This window comes from Diadema antillarum, unplaced genomic scaffold (genome assembly GCF_040938485.1).
Source record: "Diadema antillarum isolate AM-2024a unplaced genomic scaffold, OU_Dant_1.0 seq00000389_RagTag, whole genome shotgun sequence".
NCBI lineage: Eukaryota > Metazoa > Echinodermata > Echinoidea > Diadematoida > Diadematidae > Diadema > Diadema antillarum.
The window spans coordinates 230,241-243,099 of record NW_027271386.1 but is presented as its reverse complement, the minus strand read 5'-3'; the positions used below and the strand labels follow the sequence as shown (position 1 = coordinate 243,099).

General features: G+C 38.6%; 1 pseudogene; it reads left to right on the top strand.

Moving 5' to 3' along the window:
- The first annotated feature begins 1,172 nt into the window (after positions 1-1,172).
- On the top strand, positions 1,173-6,240 carry LOC139731948 (uncharacterized; annotated as a pseudogene).
- The last annotated feature ends 6,619 nt before the right edge of the window (positions 6,241-12,859 follow it).

The window sequence follows — 12,859 nt, the reverse complement described above, 5'->3', positions numbered from 1 at the left end:
GGAATAACACGTAATTACTTCAGTGTGTAAAGGTATGGCCAGGCTTATGAACAAATATTTAGACAGGCTGAACTGACATGGTTTATGATTATTGAAAAGGTACCGATGGCTAAGTTTAACGAAATTCCTCCAAACTCAGTATGAATACATATTTGCTACAATTCACTACGTAGGTGCATTGCAAAATACAACTGACATGTATGGCAGTGAAATAGCCTTCCCAAAACAGCCTTCAGGCACACAGTTGGCACACCGCGCCGTCAATGTAAAATTGCTTGTTATTGTAGAGCTGATTGCGTTTGAGTGGAAAATGACACCAAGTTTTCAACTCGAAAGGTACCGATGTAAAATTTTTACAAGAATTGTGCGCTCTGCGCGGTGCATTTAAAAACGCTCATGTCCTACGGAGGATGTCAACGCACTTTTTGTAATGTCCCTTGGCGTAGGTAAATACGGAGCTTTTGATTGAGGATGAAGTGAGATCTGCGACGTAAATTGTGCGTGCCGTGTGCAAATTTCAGCCGTTGGCATAGTTACAAGATTGAGCTCTTTGAATCTGCTTCGGTAGTAGGCCAAAATAACGTCGTTCCAGAATTACGGTCATAAGCCACTTGGTAGCTAAGGGAGTTAGCCAATCGGAGACAGACGGACCTTATTTGGTTCTTTTTATTTGTTGATGCATCTTTTCTCAAGGAATGCACTGATTTTTTTTTTTCTGGTGGGTATTGAAACTTCGATTATAATGAATAAAGGGTCTAAACAAAGAAACAGTCAGTGTGTGTGTGTGTGGGGGGGGATCATATCGCAGGAAAAGAGATCGAACCAAGGTAATTATGGAAACCTCCATTTTTTTAGATTTAGTTGAAGCATATCCATGGATATCCTGACCAGAAACATTTGTATTTCCATTGAATTTATTTTAGATGCATGTATTATCTTATTTGCATTTTGGTAAATGAAGGATGGCGGGAAGAGGAGGGGTCTGATTTACAGTATTTGACACTGATTCCTTTCCTATCAAATGGTAAAATAAAGAATGTGATAGGTGAAAATATTGATTTTTAAAATCATTTCGGTAGGTATTTTAAACCTTTAGTGAGTTGTTTATAATTTCTTTTTTTTTTTTTGGTTTTAACTCACATCACTGGGGTGGCACACCATGTTTTGCCCTGATGGAAGCAATTCGTCACACCATCGTCACAACCTGCGATGAGAGCTACACCACGCTGTTTCCTGTGGTATTTGAGACTGTGAATTGGAAACAAGCTTGCATCCTTACTGCCTTCATCACAAAACTGCAACGTATGGTTCAAAAAGTCCAGTTTCAAGACCTTCACTTGTTGGTCAGTGAGTTTCCTGGATCAAAGCAGAATCTCCATCTCAACACTGAACAAGTTAGTCCCCTCTGTCAGAGGAATGGAGTTACTAAAGACTTTCTCACATCATCCCAGCTCAAGACTTCATACGCAATGAAAGTAATCAATGCCATGATCACTGAATTATACAGGGAAAAGAGTGCAACCACATGGGAGACAGTTGCAAATGCGTATTGTGGCCGAATTTGTTCCACTTTAAAACACCAAATGGAACAATAAAAAGCAGTTGGTGTCAAGTACTAAAAAAACATGGAAAACTTTGCAAAAAAAGAAAGAAAGAACAGATTCCGCAAATGGAACATTCAAAATTCCACAACCAAAACCTACGAGTGCTGTTCAGCATGAAGAAGGACAAAGTGATGGGAAAGAAGTCCAACAAGATGATGACTTTGGTGACTGCAGTGAAGATCTTGATTGTTTCCCTGATGCAATTTCAGACCATACCATTGACAGTTTAGCACACCGTATGCAACTTCTGACCGACTGCTACGAAGAAGTCAGTGATCATAAGGAAACAAAGCAAGAATTAGCTGAATGAAAAAAGTGAAAAGATGTTGCATACTGCGTACGATATGATGGCAGTCAACACTGAGCTTAAAAAATTCTAATTACTCTAAAAAGAAAAAAAAATGAAAACCTCAGACTGCAACGTAATAGAGAGGATGAACTAAAAGAAAACAACTGAAACCATTCAAAAGCTACACACACAGACACACACACACACACACACACACACAATGAATTGTTAGAATCACGGTTGCATGCTCCACAGAAATCAAAAAGAACATTTAAGATTCAAGAAGACAATTCAAAACCAGCAGCATAAACCTCATAGCTGTGATAATAGATAATAGATAATGAATTGGAAAATGAAGATTTACATGGTGAACTGGATTATATCATTGCAGACAAGGTGGTAGAATTCTTTGAAAATGGGAGATACTCGAATGATATTAGACTTGTTTGTTACGAACTCATTGCTCGTGGTGTTGGCAGTAGGCATGTCTCAGATATAATCAGAATTGTCCTTAATTTGAAGACATTGCCAAGATGAAGATACGAAGACTTCCAAACCCTACACTAATCAGGTACTTGGCGATCGAACAGGCGTTGCTGAACAAAGGGTGTGCTCGCTCTCGGATACAGGAATCGGATACCCCTGTCACTCTACACACTGATGATACAACGAAGAAGCGAAAAGGGTATGTCACTTTCTTGGCATCTACACAAGATCACACTGTCGGAACGAGTCTACATGACATTGTGTCGGAAACTGTAGATGAGCTCCTAAAAGACACAGAAGAAACATTGGAGGAGTTAGGTACACTGGACCTTAACAAAAACAAGGAAAAAGTGCACAAACTAAAAATTGGCAAAATTCAAGACGACAATGACAGATCGCTCTATTGTAAACAAAGAATACATACAGAAGCTAGAGAAGACATTCTTCCACAAGTCACAGCAAACTGGGAGACATTGCATGATGATGTCAAGCAGGAGATAGCTACAATAAATGACCTATACTGTGGTTAGCATCTTGTGCTAATTCTCTAAGAATATGCTGCCAGTGCCCTCTGCGAATGAGAGAAAATTGAAGCTAGTGCAGGAAAGCTGGGAAGAGAGAGAGAGAGAGATAAAAAGGTGTTATGCAATACAGGAAAGACAAAATATGCTTCTCTACTTGCGGTTAGGTCATTTTGCAACCTACTGGGTCCAGAATGTGATGAACAATCAGGTATGATGGAAGAGTTTAAGTTTATTGTGCATACGTCCTTCCTACTGGCATGCAGAGGAAACATGTTCAATGTGCCTTTCTATAACTCGGCTGCCGTGTATCACCATTATTCCTTAATTTCACACTCTGTGTTCATCACTAGATTCTAAACGTGAATAGAATATGTACATTAAGTCATTAAAAGCTGACTTTGATGATACCATTGTAGCAGGAATCAGGGCAATGGGGATCATTTATCAGCACTACTGCCCCATTAATGAGGATGTTGGAGAGCACGCTGCATGTCATGGACACAGATCGCTTCTACACGCGACCTTTCCACAAGGTGCACGATTGGATGGTGGACCCTTCACCTCTGGTGAATGACAGCAGTTTGCTGTAGTTCGAAGCATTTCCACCAATCAAGGACATCATCCACAAGTCCCTATATGCACCATGCACTGCAGTCATCGAACATCTCACAAGACAAGCAGTGTCCATCGTCCTCCATAACTGCCTGGTATGTATCAACCGTCAGCTCTCGGATCATTTGCCAGGAGAGTGATATCCGAGTGCAGACGGCATCTTGCCCAAAAGACAATTTGTGTGCTGAAAGGATGTTCGCCGGCCTAGATTATCTAAAGAGAAAGATGCCCAATGCTAAAGCTGTTGCTCTAAAAGGGATTCTGTTGTGGAGTCTAAATAAGACTCGTGAGCACCTGGACAGCATGCCTGAGTAAAAGAAAAACAAATTCTTAGCAGAAGCTATGAAGCAACGGAAGTCATTTCTTCAGCTGTACCTGAAAAGAAGCAAAACAATCAAAGAAAACATTGCAGAGAAGTCGCTCATGGACAAGTGTAGAAAAGAGAATAAACAAAAAGAGGTGGCAAAGCAACATCTGAATTATAACTATCACTCAATGCGATTAATACCCCCACCTAACACTGAGGGAGTTAGCTCAACAAGCAATAACTTTGTATGCTTTTTATTGAAAAAAAAAATAGAAACCATGACAACACTGGACAAATGTCTATTTTGCTCAATGATAGTCACATGTGTCATACTCAAGTCATGTGCTCAAAACCTGACGGAGGAAGATAAGTAAATTGGCAATTTCTATGATTTCCATTAAAAATTTTTACCATGGCAACACAATATTTGACATAACAAAAAATGTTTGCACAACTACATATCACAGCTGTCACGTGGGCCAAATTTGAAGTCAGATGCTCAAAAGCTGAGGGAGTTAGCTGAATTCGTATCATTGCATGATTTTCGTTCAAAATATGCAGTTACCATGGCAACACATTTTCAACAATGACGAAAGATAAATTTTGCACGTGTAGGTTATACCGCGATCACATGTGCTAAATTTGAAGCCAAATGCTCAAAAACTGAAAGAGTTAGCTGAAACACAATTTTCGTATGATTTTCACTCAAAATATACTGTTACCATGGGAACACATTGTTCAACAATTACTATAAAGATGAAGTTTGCATATCTTCGTGCTATAACGGTCACAAGTGTCAAATTTCAAGCCAAGTGCTCAAAGACTGACAGAGTTACCTGATTTTGTATGATTTTCATTCCAAATATACTGTTCACCATAGCAACACATTGTTCAAATAAAATGACGAAAGATGAAGTTTGCACATCTTCGTGCCATAACGACCACATGTGACAAATTTCAAGCCAAATGCTCAAATACTGACGGAGTTAACTGAATCCATAGTATTTTTGTGTGATTTTCTATCAAAATATGCTGTTACCATGGCAACACATTATTCAACAATGACGAAAGATTAAGTTTGCACATCTACGTACCATAGCCGTCACATGAGTCAAATTTCAAGCCATATGCTCAAAGACTAAGGGAGTTAACTGAATCCAAGATACTTTTGTATTCTTATAAAAAAAGCTGTTACCATGGCAACACATTGTTCAACAATGACGAAAGATAAAGTATGCACATCTATGTACTATAGTGGTCACATGTAACGAATTTAAAGCCAAGTGCTCAAATAGCAACATTTTGTAAGATTTCGTAAAAATTTGCTGTTGCCATGGCAACGCTTTATGCAATACTACCGGAAAAGGTGTCATGCACATCTTCTTTTAATAGTGGTCAAACGTACCAAATTTGGGGTTAATTGCTCAAAAAATGAGAGTAGTTCGACTCACAAGTTTTAGTGAAAATATGTCGTTGCCATGGCAACGCATTTTGCGATACTAACAAAAAAGGTGTCTTGCACATCTACCTTTGATAACAGTCACAGATGCCAAATCTGGGATCAATTGCTCAAAAAAATGTGAGTAGTTTGATCCACAACATTTTACAAGATTTTGTAAAGATTAGCTGTTGCCATGACAACGCATTATGCAGTACTGTACTTACAAAAAAAAAGTGTCTTGCACATCTTCCTTTGATAGCAGTCGCACATGCCAAATTTGGGTTTGATTGCTCAAAAAATGAGAGTAGTTCGATTCACGAGTTTTTTATGAAAATATGCCATGGCAACGCATTATACGATACTAACAAAAAAAGGTGTCTTGCACATCTACCTTTGATAGCGGTAACACATGCCAAATTTGGGGTCAATTACTAAAAAAATGAGAGAGGAATTCGATCCACAAGATTTTGCAACGGACCGACTGACCGCCCGCCCGACCGACTGACCGGCCACAAGACCGCAGAGTTATTCCTATATATATCCCCCCCCCCACACACACACTATGGCTTTTTCTTTGGGGGGGGGGGGGGTATAACAATACCTCGGAAGCCTTAGAAGTGTGTGGGATGTTGTGCTCCTCCAATGCTGATGTGAATAATCTAAAACAGAAAGCTGAAAACACTCATCAATTCCCAAATTAAGACTGGGAAATAACCTGTAAAGGTGACGTAAAGAAGCAGTTACTTCAGTCAGTTGAAGAACTAGAAAACAATCTTCGGTCAATCATATCAGAAATTATGGATTGTTCGCAAGGTTCTGGAACAAGTATTTCACTACCGCCGTCTTGTGAGACCATTGATGAACGTAAACATGCTCTAAAGCAAAAGTTACTGAGTAAGATCTCGCCCACAAAGAAGAAGCGGCAGGGGCCATTCCCATGGGATCGAATCATTCACAGACGAATAAGACACAGATAAAGCTACAGACGAATATAATATATGGAAAACCTGATAGAATCCTGACACAAAAACTTAAAGACACCTGTTCTTCTTCACCAACTTTAAGACCCACCTTATGATGAAACATCCTGTTATCCCTTAGACAGAGTGGGAGGGTGCTCTAGAATTGATGTGAGGTGGGATAATGCTGCTCTTGCTTTATTTTATGTTTGTATTTTTCCAATTGGCTTTCTTCGTTTGTTCTGATTGTTCATTAGTGTTTCTGATTTTCTCATGTTCTTTTATTAAAGTCAACATTGCTTAAGTCAAACTTGGTTATTCAAACATTTTTCTCTAGGTTGAAGGTCCACAATTCATTTTCCTTCACTAGATTTTCTTTGCTTGTTCCACTCATGTAAACTTAGAGCCTTTTGAAAAAAATCCTTTTTTTCATGAGTCTAAATTGATTTGACTTTAGCCACGGTTGATATTTTGTTTGAGATATTTGTGTAGCTGTTAACCATCCACAATCATTCTATTTTTTTTTTCAATGCAGTAATTTTAGATGTCATGTATGGCATACCTTGTATAATCATTTAAAACTGAAAATGAGCAGACAGTGATTCGTAGATTTTGGGAACACGATTTTGATACTTCATAAGCTCTTTATATGTGGTCAAACATGTGACAACTTAGCAGAAAGAACAATTTGAATAATCACAGTAATAATTTGAATAGCGAATACTGACACAGAATGAAATACATATCTAATAAGTACATGTATTTCATTTGAAACTTGTCAATGAAAAAAAGAAAGGAATTCTCATAATTCTAGGCTAAGGCATGTTTCATTACAAAATACTTGAGTAATGTCCTTTTTGGATTTGCTACATGTATGCAAGCGTATGTAATGATCATTTCATGCAAATTAGCATCATTACAGGCATGCATACGTAATGAGGCTAATTTGCATGAAATAATCTAAACATGGAATTTAAAATCTGTGAGAGTATTAAGTACCGCAGGAATGATGTTTTGGCAAATTCATAATCCCCACCCCCCCCAAAAAAAAAAAATAATTCCCTCCAGGATTACAGCACTTATGCATTTCCATACATAAATTTGCATAAACATGATATTTAGTCAAATACATGATAATGTACCATAATTATTAATGTTTTGGAAAGTAAAAAATAATATTTCGGTATTACAGGATTTATGCATATAATGAGGCTATTTTCCATAAAACAGAATAAAATATGCATTTATTCAAATATTTGGTAGGCACTTCGAACAAAATTGTGCATTTAAAAAGAATTTCAGACGGAAATACCTTTGGGAAAATTACAAAATGTGTTTCTTTTGGAATTATTGCATTTTTGCATATTAATTAGTTTGGTTAGTTTATTCTGCAGCAAATTAAACTGCCCTGTTGGTCATTTTTAGCTAAATTTTGGTATTTTTAGTGCTAAATTACAAAAAAAAACTTAAATTTTGAAAACCATTTTTTTCCTTGTATACATGTTCATATTTCTACTAACAAATTAGTATTTGGGCACTTCATTATCCATGTTTAAATGCAAAATATTGGGTCAAAATATGCAAAAAATGCAATTTTCCCAATTTTCCCCCAAATGGCTGGTTTGGGTTTTTTTTTCGATCCCCGTTTTTTACCATAACTCGAAAACGAAAAAATGCAATTCGATTTTTTTTTAATGTTCTGTGTTTGTTTCACTCATGTGCTTCTTCTGAATATGTTTTAAAGTTGAAATTACGAAGGTTTAGAATTAGTGTGGTATGCCTAAATTATTTATTGTTAGTGGACAATGTAACTAAGTTAGTGTTAAACTAGAGGTTCTAACGAGACGTTAGCATTTGGCGTTAAATTACCATTTGGCCTTGGCCTAATTGTCGTTAGGTCTAGAATGCTTTGTCTAAATCATGAACTAACGAGAGATCTAAAGTTAGGCCCTATAGGATTTACTTTAGATCTAACGTTAAGTTTAGAAACCTAACACGTTAGACAGACATTTCTAAAATAGACAAGAAGAATAGCTATAGATCTTTAGAATCTAACGTTACAGTTACCGTTAGTGGTTAGATCAAGTAGGGGACTGTACATACAACATTAGATGTCTAACAAGTTAGACCTAACGGTTAGATTCCAGATCGGAATAATAATGAAATCTTTATCAAACGTTAAATTTCTAACGTTAGAGTTATGGTAACAGCATATTCTGCAAGAACATTGTACAAAAATACTGTGTATTTAGTTAGCTCCATCAGTCTTTGAGCATTTGGCTTGAAATTTGGCACATGTGACAACTGTATTACCTAGATGTCCAAAATTTATCTTATGTCGTTTTAGCGTTTGTTTTCATAGTCACAACATATTTTTGATGAAAATTATGCAATATGAATTCAGCTAACTCTCAGCTTTTGAGCATTTGACTTGAAATTTGACATTTGTGATGACTTTCATACTTAGTCGCTCAAAGGTCATTTTTGTGATTGTCAAACATTGTTGCCATCGTAAATTTTTTAATTAAGAATAATAGAAATTGCCGATTTATTTATCTTACTCCCTCATGTTTTGAGCCCTTGACTTGACATATGGCACAAGTGACTATCAGTGAGCAAAATACAGATGTATTAATTGTTGAACAATACACTGCCATGGATTCTTTTTTCTTTCCTCAATAAAAATTCTTCGAAGTAATTGCTGGTTAAGCTAACCTCTCTCAGTGTCAGGTAGGGGTATAAATCAAATTGGGTGATAGTTCTACTTTATCTGACTACTTTGTCCATACAGATTCTCATGGGACACCAACAAAGACGACATTCTCTTGAAAGAAGTCATCCTCATCCGTCCGTTTCAATTTCGTAAGAAGACGGTGGAGCGCGGCACAGCCTCGCAACAGGTCGCTGAGGCCTTGCAGAAGATGGGATTGAAAGCTTATGAACTGGCAGTGAGAGATAGAATGAAGGTTCTCATGGACGCCGTGAGAGGAAGAAACAACGTTAAACTAGACTTAGAATTTGTCAACACTGACAAATTAGGTGATCCGATCTGTTTGGAAATCAATGATCTGAGTCCTGATCCAAATAGGCATGACCATACAGGTTTCATCGGTGTTGAGGGGACATTGGCCGTGTGACGTTTGGATTCTCATTTAGAAAAGGGAGTCAGGTCTGCCATCTGTGGTACCGAATTTCGTATACAGTAATGAAGAGACATAATGAAGTATATAATATGACCTTTGACTCCACTCTGCACACCCAAGATGACATCTGAGCAAAAAGTGGTTATTTTGTGAAATGATTCTTGTAACATGGTCTTTGCTTGTGCAAAATGTGGAAAAGATAGGACATGTATTCACCAAGATACCGGATGAAACATTTTTCGCCTTTGACCCTAATTTACATAACCAAGATGGTGTCCGATAAAGTAGTTGTTATTTTATGAAATAATGTACGTGGCATCAACTAAACATTTGCAAGATATGGGGGTGATAGGGAACGTCTCTTTTGAGTTAAAGCAAAGAAAGTTACCAAAAGAAAGAAATATGACAATACATGGAAGCTCAGCTTTGCACTTAGTGAAGTTTTTCGACATGAATTCGACGTTTTATGAAAAAACGAAGGACGCATAACGATAGACCAAAGTCTCAGCTACAATATATTAAAATCTGAGAGAAATTCACCGAACAGTAAGTGAGGTAGTGCTCGATAAAGACAATCATGTCAATTTTCATCTGGAAAAATTTCCTCCCATTGAGATAACACGTCATAACGAAGATAGAGAAAAAAGTGCATATGACCTTTCACCCCACTTTGCAACGACAAGATGGCATCTGAGCAAAAAGTAGTTATTTTGTGAAACAATTCTGGTAACATGGTCTTTACGTGAGCAAAATATGGGAAAGATAAGACATGTATTCACCAAGATAGAGGATAAAACTTTTATGACCTTTGACCCTAATTTACATACCCAAGATGGTGTCCGATCAAGTAGTTGTTATTTTATGAAATAATGTACGTGACATGTATTAAACATGTGCAAAATATTGGGCTGATAAAGCTTGTTTTTCTTGAGTTATTGCAAAGAAAGTTGCAAAAAGAAACGAATATGAAAATACATCGAAGATAATCTTTAATTTCAACCAAGTTTATTGACGTGATCCCGACATGGTATCAAAAAACGAAGGGCACACTTACGATAGCCCAAAGTCTCAGCTAGAACATACTAAAATATGGAAGAAATTCACCGAAGCATTAAGTGAGCTAGTCTTGGATAAAGATTGTCATGTCAATTTTCATTTGGAGAAAAACTGCACTCCCATAGAGATAACACGTAATCTGGTCAAATCTGTCAAGGTTACTTTCAATAGTTGTTAGGTTATTGGCAGCTGAATTCTGATTGGATAATACTTGTTGCCATGGCAGCAGGAGAAAACTTTTTTTAACGATAATCAAAAAGAATGTGTTTTATTGCATCTAAAATATCAGAGTTTGCAGCAGTAGGAGGCATCTTGGGGGTTGCCATTCACGTGTGGGCATCCGGTTACCATGGTAACCATGCACAATATCATACTTTAGAATATATTCCACTGCATTTGTGACATCTCTAGCAACATAGTTTGATGGAGTTTTGATGAAGTCTTCATGAAATGATTGCAAAAACTGTGATAATTTTGTCATTTTTAGTGCCCCAATAGCGACAGGCGTCACTGACCCTTGTCTAATTTTTAGTCGTTTTTATTTCCTCTTTATGTCTCTGAGTTGCAGATTGTGTAATGTGGAGAAGCCCACTGCATTGCGCTAAGCCGAGTGAGGGCACATACTCAGTGATTGCGACAGAAAAAAGAAAAACGGTTTGGGGCTCGCAATCACTGGGTATATGCGCTCTCACTCGGCTTGCTTCCTGTCGGAGAAATAAAGACGAAATAATAACGGCTAGAAAGTATGCACTACACCCACTCCAGCTAGGCGTGAAAAGTTAGTTTGCAGGCAAAACCCTTGTTTGTCGAAGAAAAAGTCTGCGTGCGCTAAGATTACTATACGCACCAGTGGTACTGTTGCCTGTTGCAGTGCTAGTGGTACGTGTGATAGTCTTGACGTGCGCAGGCTCTTTCACGTTTGTTCCATCAGTAATCCTGAAAAGTGGCCTGTAATATTCTACTGATACCACAATTTGGAATCACATACTACCTGGGGATGTTTATGGAGGTCCCATTTACCACCCTGTCGGGTTAAACCTCTTCTGCGGGGTGGGTTGGACGAACTCCTTATAATTAAGCTCTTTACCTGTTTACAGGAATTAGCGCCTTTACTAGATTTTAGATCGACGCGCGGATGTTCAATGAGGGGAAAAAACAGTAGGCATGTTCTGAGCCGGTGCGTAGAACCGTGCGTCATCTTGTTCGTTTCCATTTGAATGTCCGCGCGCGTCGCGTCCGCGCGTAAAGCTCCCTTTTTTATGCACATTCGGTCCTGATCCACACATTGTTTCGTTAATCACGTTCAGGAGCTTAACAGTAAAAAATTAAAGTATACGCCTTGCCTTGTTGCTCATTGCTCAATCGACATCATGGGTGTTGAAACAATGCAGGTCATGATTGTGGAGAGGTTCACTGAAAGAAGGAGAGGTGGTTGCACTGAGTCCTTTTTGGTGGGTATGGTGATTGAGAAGACGCCGGCCTGCAGTGACAGTGTGGCTGCTGGTGCCAGTAGCAGTGTCACTGTCAGCAGTGAGGAGAAGGTACTTCCGTGCTTCTATAATGTTACGGCTGACACAGAGACCAAAGTCAAAGAGAAACTGGTCGGACTTGCCTTGAGGCAAAAAGCTATCTTGACGAATGTGCTGAGATATCCCAACAGCATTCGTCTAACGAAGGAATCTAAGGTCAGATTTTGTTATTTTTTAGTTAGTGTTAGGAGTAACGTTACCTTTTTAGAGTGTATATTGTAACGTTAAAACAAATCATTCATTGTTTGTGTCATTTGTTTCTTACACTAAAATTGTATATACCGGTAGGCCTAGGCCTACTAGTCTTATTGGCATAGGCCTACAGGTAGTTCTAGATCTACTGTAGATTGTTTGATGGGTGGCGTCATAGGAGGGTTTCTTTTGCTTTGGCGGGGGGCGTGTTTTTTTTTTTAGACGGCGCAGATTGGGGACCCTAAAAATCTATTGGGGACCTTATCCCTAAACCTAACCCTAATCTTAATCCTAACCCTGGCAAAATCGTGAAGTAGGCCCCACCGCAGTGCGCGTGCACCCGTGCGTTAGCAAGCAAGGGTAGATCCTAGGGTTAGGGTTAGGGTTAGGGTTAGGTAGGGTTGTATAAAAATGGTTCAATTGGCCGTTAAATTAGTCGAGAGTCCTTCCGAGAATAAAAAAGTTGAAGACGAATATAATGCTGTGGAAATCGGCCCCACCGCTGTATCAATCTCGCGTAAACCCCGTTTGGTGGGGCCGCATTCACGAGTATTATACTGTGGAAGGAAGCCCCATCGCCGTGCTTACGGGTACCTGCCGATGAACACCACACGGTGGGGCTGAATTCACGAGTATAAATAGGCGAGCAGTCGTAGTATACTGTAGTAGTACGGACACGCAGTGGTGGGGCCTATTTCACGAGCCAGGTGCCCACAC